Raw genomic sequence first — 8,330 nt, 5'->3', positions numbered from 1 at the left:
TTAACCTACTGAATCACCCAAGGGCCCCTATCTGTAACATTGTAATGACCAAGAGAAGATGTAGGCCTTAGTATATGAACTTTCATGTTAATCCTCTATTTTTAATGGCAAATGTCCTTTTAAGTGAAAAATAGAAAAAAAGGGAATGTCTCTTACTTCCTGTTAGCTTTATTCAAATTATTCCTAACTTGTTAGGTATTTATGTAAAAGTTAAATACAAATGGCTTCTAGATAAGTGTATTCAACATACCAATAAAAAATATAAAGAAAATTCTAATTTGTCGATAAAAATGTAAAGGTATATGATAAAATGTAGAATATAGTATATTACATACTATGTATTCATGTAGAACACCAAATCATACTTGAGAAAGCGTTCCAGTGAGAAGCAGGTTGGAGCTCAAGACAATCTCACATTTCTCCCAGGCATATGCTACCCATCATTCCATTTTGCAGCAGAGGACATTGAACATCTTCAGTCTTATTCTTAGAATTCCTTTCCATTATATTAATTCATATAGAGACTCTATTGTATTTGGGGAGCTATTGTTGGTTTCTTCATGATGATAGTGCAAAGTCTTTACTAAGAATTAGACATTCTATTCTCTGCTATTTCATTTTGCATTAAGGATATAATATCAAAAAATCTGTGTCTATTACTATTAGTTCTTTTCCCATTATTTTTCAGTGTTAAGACCAAAGATCAGCCCTCACATGAGAAGATTCCTGTCCGTATAATCATTCCAAAATTTTCAGTTGAAGACTGAGCTTTCACATTTGATGCTCTCATCTCTTTAGATAAAATCCACAGGTTCTGTCATAGGATGTATGATGGGTGATGGACAGAAGGAGTTGAATTTTAAAAGCTTTTTCAATATAGGGCAGGGTGGTTTATAATGCATATAAATCTTGGGGCACCTGGGTGGCTCAGTCAGTTGAGCGACTGACTTCGGCTCAGGTCATGATCTCATGGTTTGTGAGTTCGAGCCCCGCGCTGGGCTGTGTGCTGACAGCTCAGAGCCTGGAGCCTGCTTCTGATTCTGTGTCTCCCTCTCTCTCTGCCCCTCCCCCCACTCGTGCTCTGTCTCAGAAATAAATAAACATTAAAAAAAATTATAATGCATATAAATCTTTATAAAGTGTTCTCCCTTGAGCCAGATGTGGATTCTGGCAATGCCTACTTCTATGCAGGTATCAGACCTCATAAAATCAAATATCATAAAATTCAGTAAGCCAAAAGTATTTCTATCTTCTCTAAATTACATGGAAATTTCGTATAATGCAGAGGTTAGGGAAAGCCATGTAGCAGTAACTTTTCCTTCAACAATCCATTGTGAATGTGGTACTCTAATACATATTTTCTGATTCTAACTAGTCTTAATAGAAGATACCTGAGCTGTAAACGTTTGTATTTTCACCATAGCACGTTGGGGTTTTAGAAAGCTTTGGCAAATGAAACAGCCACTCCTGACGGCATGTGGCACTTTTTCTTTAACCTTACCTTACAGAGAAAGGTTATGTTCAGTTATTCAGCAAAGTTCTCACCACTCATCCATGGACTTGCTCCCTTGCTTCCTTTAAACTGGCCAGGAGATTTTACTATGTGTAAAAAAATAACCCAGCTTGTTTACTTCGCCAGCTAATGCAACATACCAAGGGAAGATCCAGCTGGTAGGTAGACAAGGACAACATTCTTTGTTCACTTCCCAAGTGGTCCAGGCTAAATTTAACTCTCCTTTTTAAACCTTTGGATTGATATTGACTCTTACATTTTTGACAAGCTATCATTTGATACATCGTTTCTATCAATATGAGAAATTAAATGATCTGTGTTTACAACAGTATCACATATCTCATTTTCATGTACTTGCCATGAATTAAAACCCATTATGGTCCAGGAAGAAGAACACCTAAACTATTACTACATACAAAACAACAACAATAACAACAACACATGTTGCCCATAAATGTTATTATCCAAAAAGCTCATCAGCAGTATTCCTAAGAAATTAAGTTAAAACCCACTTTATATTGGTTCATATTGCAAGTTTAGGTGATGTTATTAACTAGACTGAACAATTTTAACACTGGGTTTATGATACTGATTCTGACACTTTAAGACAGGCTATAAAGGTATTTTTTCTAATGTTTATTTATTTTTGAGGGGGGGGTGGCAGAGAGAGAGGGAGACACAGAATGTAAAGCAGACTCCAGGCTCTGAGCTGTCGGGGGCTCGAACCCACAAACCATGAAATCGTGACCTGAGCTGAAGTCAGACGTTTAACCAACTGAGCCACCCAGGTTCCCTGAGGCTAGAAAAGTATTATGCTCATTAATAACTTCTCCTGATAGAGGAATAGAGTGAGAAGGAATAAATAAGCAAACAAATAAAAGGGTGCATAGTTAAGTAAATGCAGTCTACTGTGATAGAAATCCTCCAGATGAGTTAAGCTTGGGGAAAAAGATGCTTGTTCAATTTCCACAATACTTTGTTTCCTACTTTTGCAACAGATTTTTGCTTTAAGTTTATAAGTGATTATTTTGGCAGTGGTATGGAGTAGACCGAATCTTCCCTCAGAAATTGCCTATTTTCTGTTTACTTTGATATTTAAAGACTCTTAGAGAAATGCACATTTTCCTTTAGTTTGTTTTTCAGATAGCACATTTCTAGAAATAAACAGAAGGATCCATTTATCCTATGTCAAAGTGTATCTGACAGTCTATAATAGACTGTATTTATAAATATTCTAATTAATCATTTTTACATAAATGGATTTGCTCAAATATACATTAGGTTAGTTCAGTTACTTTTTCATCATTTTCCAATTATTATCATCAAAAAGCACTGATCAAAAATAAATTTCCACTTAACCTAGCTGTGGTTGCTATACACAGAATTCAATTAAATATTAAATATAGTTACTGGCTATAAATGACAAACTCTATGATAGGAATGTACAGTAAATCGGAAATGTGTATTGTAGTTTTCTAATGGCTTATCAATATAGGCAGGTTGTTTAGACCAGACAACTTATCTTCCCATATGTAAACCAAATTTAAATACATTATTGAATGTTAAGTTTATATTCTTATTTCACATTTAACACAAAAATAACTCAGCCTCTAATCTATAGAGATTAGAGTGTCAGGGTTCATTTATCTCTCACATATATTTTCATAGGTAACAATGCTCTTAAAAAGAAAAAAGAAGAAGAATAAAAAAAGAAGTCTTGGGGCACCTGCGTGGCTCAGTCGGTTAAGCCTCCGACTTCAGCTCATGATCTCACAGTTCATGGGTTCAAGCCCCACGTCAGGTTCTGTGCTGATAGCTCAGAGCCTGGAGCCTGCTTCAGATTCCGTGCCTCCCTCTCTCTCTCTGCCCTTCCCCTGCTCGCTCTCTGGCTCTGTCTCTCTCTCAAAAATAAATATACTTAAAAAAAAAAAAAAGAGAGAGAGAGAAAGAGAAGTCTAAAACCAGAATACGATCGTGTGGAGTGGAAAGATTTTTAATTGAGCTCCTTTATTTTGAGATATCTCTACAAATCCTCTGCCAGCAACATCACCTAAAGAATTTTAGTCCAGAGATTTTCATAGCCATCAAGCCAATAGTACAAAGAGAAATTATTTTCCCAGAAAATAATTGAGTTCATAAAAATAATATAGAATGACAAAGACAAATAAAGCTCAAGGTGGGGACAGATTTTTAAATGAACATGAACTCAGAGACAGGGAGTAATTTGATACATATGCTGGGAACCCCCAGAGAGAAATAGCAATGTGGAATTGCCATTAAGTTTCTGGGAATGTGGAAACTTTATTTCTCAGGCCAGGATATGTGAAGCAAAGCCGAGTTCCCAAATGTGAAACTGTCTGGCAGGCAGAGTTTTATTTTTAAAAATTTTACAACTGTTGGTGAAAACTTCAGCCATTTGAAAACATCAGATAGATTTTTTTTTTTTTTAATCTGTAGCACAAGAACTGATTTGTATCCATTCAACTTTGATGGTATCCAGAAAGTTAAAGAGAAACAAAGAGCTAGAAAACTCAGGGAAATATGTTTGCTTTTGACAGAAAAACAAACCATAAAAACCATTTGGGTTTTACACTTAAGTATATTGCAGTACTCTTCCTGACTAAGCAATAGAATGACATTCTCAGAATCAGAATGAGGTAGAATGGGCAACAAATGTCTTAAAACAATAAAATATCAGTGAACAACTTTGGCTGTAAATGTGCCATCTTTTTGAATGAATGTGCTAGTCTCCTTCCCCCCCATTACAAGTAGTTTTCCCTATTACAAAAATGAAGATACTTGCAAATGAACTGAAGCTTTACTCTCAAAGAAATGCAATCTTCATATTTCTCCATCGTATAGAAAAATTAACTGCGGAACGATGTTTTAAAATAATATCCTGATCATATGATTGTTTCATTTTTAGGCTTTAAAAAGCATTATATAATTACAATGCCATTTGGCGATTTTTAACCCATTTTTATTTTTTTCCATATTTTTACTCAGCTTGCATTCATTTCTACTATTTCTCACATTAAATTTTTACATTTTAAGTATACTAATTACAAGCAATCTAATATATTTTTAATGTTTTTTGTTATTTTTGAGAGCAAGAGAGAGCATGAGTGGGGAAGGGGTGGAGTGAGAGGGGGGCAGAGGATCCAAAGCAGGCTCTGCGCTGACAGCAGTAAGCCTGCTGCTGGGCTTGAATTCACAAACCACGAGATCACGACCTGAGCTGAAGTCTGACGCTCAACTGACTGAGCCACCCTAGTGCCCCATAACTAATGTTTTTAAAAACAATTCTCAGTATGGAAACTTTAGATATGCTAGTGAATAACAGAAGATTGCATTGACATCCAGTGAACAAATAAGATTCACAGAATTTTAGAAATTACAGAGAATTTTTATCTTGAATCTATGTTTTGCATTTATAGTTTTATTTAAATGTCTGTATTGGTCTTTAGAACTAAAGGGATCAGGGGCACCTAGGTGGCTCAGTGGGTTAAGCGTCTGACTCGATTTCAGCTCAGGGTCATGACCCCAGAGTCGTAGGATCAAGCCCTGTGTCTGGCTCTGTGCTGAGCGTGGAGCCTGCTTAGGATGCCCCCCAACCCCCCGCTTTGTCCCTCTCCCTCTGCTCCTTTCCCTTGCTTATACTCTCTCTCTCTCTCTCTCTCAAATTAATTAATTAGTTAATTAGAAATAAATAAATAAATAAATAAGCTTTGGGTTCTTTTCACAAAATCAATCAACAGTATTAAGAGCCTCCACAAATAACAGACACTGATTGAGCTTTATATCATAGGATTCCCCAGGTTGTGCGTAAGTGGCCACCTTCGCCTTTATGTCTAAGTTGAAATGCTCTAAGAGCTTCACTGCACAGGCCCAGGTGAAGCTTTTAAATGTGTCCAAAAGTCAGGAGGCAATTTCATTATCCATAGACCTGGCCAGCTTCCGGCTCAGTTTTGTTACTGTTCCATTGGCACTACACAACTCAGGTCTGATGGGTCCACCAAGATGTTGCCTTGAAATAGCAGTTTCACTCCTAACCCCTCTGCCACCCACTGCAGTTGTTACTGCAGTTAGAATTCCACTCTATCGTTCTGAACTGGAAGGAAAGTGTCCTTATCTATGACGGGTCAAGGGAGAAGACCTCGTAATAAGGTTCTTCAAGACAGAATTTTCACACGGTGAGTTCTGTGAGTTTTGCCCCCATCCGCTATAGCCAGCTAAGATGTCCTTCAGAGCCTGGACATCAACAAACTCTCTCTCATAGAGACTTTACCATGATAACTCTCCCTGGTCACCATTGTCAGAGTTCTCACTGCCATTATTACTGCTGCTGCTTAAGATATAAGGAGGGACCCTCTGAAGTTACAGTTGAGGATACAATGTATGCCAGGAGTTTCTTCATGGACCCTATTCCAGTTTTCACCTGCCTGTCACTTCACCCCAGGGCAAAGAGTTTATTACATTTTGTTCAATGATTATAACGATTCTCCATGGGAAGGGTAGTCCAATAGAAGGTATGATGAAATTACTGAAAAAAGGATCCCATATTGTACTTTGAATCTTCCTCCCCATTACCCTGTGGTACATATTCAAGAGATTGTGCCATATTCTGACTTAATGTGGGAAAATTCCTTTAGAACTAATAGCTTTATACAGATCCAAGATTTGCTTCCAAAATTTTTACATAAAGTGGTCTTTATCTCCTTTATACTTTTATAGTTCTTTGTTATTTCTGTTCAATGTGTTCTTTACATCTCATTAATTTTCACAGCTAGTTGCATTCTTCCACTATTAAGAGCTCTCCAACTTTTTTCTTTCCTGTTGTAATTCTTGACACATAGAGCATGAAAAAGACACACATACAAGAGTATGGAATGACCGCGTAGATCCAAAGCTGGTGTGTTTTACACTATTTCCAACTGTGTACAATAACTGACTGTATTTCATATCATATACTGTTGAAATACGAATGGTATAAATAAATAAGTAAATAAATAAATAATAGAATGCAATCTTAATTTTTTCCACTGTTAGCATCCTCTTTGAGAAATTAAATATTTTATATTATGTGTATTATTTTGCATAGGTTAAAAATTCTGTAACTTTATTTTTTTGCTTCTTTCCTATCAAAATTTTCTGCCAAAATCAGATGCCATGCTTTCTTTTTCTTTTCTTCCTTAGCTCTTTTCTTCTATTAACATAACTTACACATAACTTAAACATAATATTTGGTCAAATCACTGAATTTTGTGGGTTTTTTTTTTAAGTTTCATTGCAGTGTCTGTCCATGGTGTGTACCACTCAGATATCCCTTCAAAAGGACTTACCATTTCAGGAAAACTGGGAGTCTCCAACTGTTGTACACCTTCAGATTCTCCATGGGGCTTAAGGTGAGGCCAAACTTCATCCACCCTGTTGCCAATGACTGAGCATGTCAAGGGTACCTAAAGGTGGACTCCTTCTGCCCAGTATTCCACCCTCTATAATGAGAAATCATTCTCAGGATCTCTCTGTCAATTTTCTGAGAGTAGTTCTATAACATGAGCCCTTCCTATCTCTGCCTCCTCCTTTCTGTTTCCTTCCCCCCCCCCCATAGATGTTAGACCTGCATCATGTTGTGAAGGCTCTTTCTACTACTCTTGATCACTCCATCTTTAACCTCAACAGGATTTTACCACAATAAAGCTTACTTGTGTCTAATTATATCTTGATGTCTTATCAGATGCTGTGAACAGAGAACATTGGTACTGAGACTGGTTTAAGAAAAAAAGCGAAAAGATGGATTGGGGGACTGTTTCTCTTGTTGCCTGGCTAGCAAGGAGAATCCAATCCAAAGAAAAATATGGAACAAAAAATGGTGACCAGTTGCTTAATATTTCACTGGCAGTAGCAGCGAATTGCCTTAGTGGAAGGCAATAACCTTGCTGGTAATGATCCAGTTATTTGAATGATGGGAGTGAAAATGAGGATTAGGATTTGAACAATGTCGTAAGAACAATGGATTTAGATGACTATTCTTAAGTTATACTGATGCATTGCAGAGGGAAAATAGTAAAATGATGGACTCTGAGCATGTACGGTGTAACAGTAAAAGACGACTTCATTTTGCATCTCCTGTCACAGAGATAGAAGTACAAAGTTTTGAGAGCCTCTTGGGATTCCAAAAACAACACATTCCACACTTAGTATTACTGTATTGGCCCATATATCAGGAGACTCAAAAGCTCTGAGGCTTGAGTGGGATCTGAATAGGAAAGGACTTCACAGCAGGTCCTGGCTACAATTCAAGCAGCCATTGGCCTGGATCACAGTATCTGGAAGGGTCTATGGAGATGGAGATTTTAGTGGTGAGGAGATACAAATAAAGTGTTTATAGCAAGGTCCAATGAGAAAATCATAATGTAGTTCCTTGGGGCTTGAGTTGAGTCTATGCAAGCTGTACTAGAAAATAATACACATTTCAAGAGATGGCTCTTGGGTGCTATCAAGCCCTGATAGAAAGAGAAGGTTGTCTATGGGACAACAATTAAACATGTATCTGTCAGAGCTGGTTCTATCAAATGGACCCAGTCAAAAGTCAGACAGGGTTAGCAGTCTATCAGAAATGGGACATCAGGAACCAATTCGAGAAGGATAAGAGTAAGCAAATGAGCAGATAGCCCAAATTACTCAGATTTTATTTATACCTATCTTCCACCTCGTATCTGTGACCATACGGACTATACCTAGGACTAGTTTCTGGAGGAGGGAAAAGCCCAACTTGATTTATAGATAGGACATCTTGGTGTGTGGATTCAAACAC

At 37.1% G+C, this 8,330-nt stretch overlaps 1 long non-coding RNA gene across 1 annotated transcript; it reads left to right on the top strand.

The window, feature by feature from the left end:
* The first annotated feature begins 5,838 nt into the window (after positions 1 to 5,838).
* On the top strand, positions 5,839 to 7,231 carry LOC128314232 (uncharacterized). Its single transcript, XR_008295724.1, has 2 exons — positions 5,839 to 6,042; positions 6,796 to 7,231. It is a non-coding gene; the product is annotated as an uncharacterized LOC128314232 (long non-coding RNA).
* The last annotated feature ends 1,099 nt before the right edge of the window (positions 7,232 to 8,330 follow it).

The sequence above is a fragment of the Acinonyx jubatus genome, chromosome B1 (assembly GCF_027475565.1).
Source record: "Acinonyx jubatus isolate Ajub_Pintada_27869175 chromosome B1, VMU_Ajub_asm_v1.0, whole genome shotgun sequence".
Lineage (NCBI taxonomy): Eukaryota > Metazoa > Chordata > Mammalia > Carnivora > Felidae > Acinonyx > Acinonyx jubatus.
Note: the sequence above shows the minus strand (reverse complement) of the source record. Positions and strands in the feature narration are given on the sequence as shown.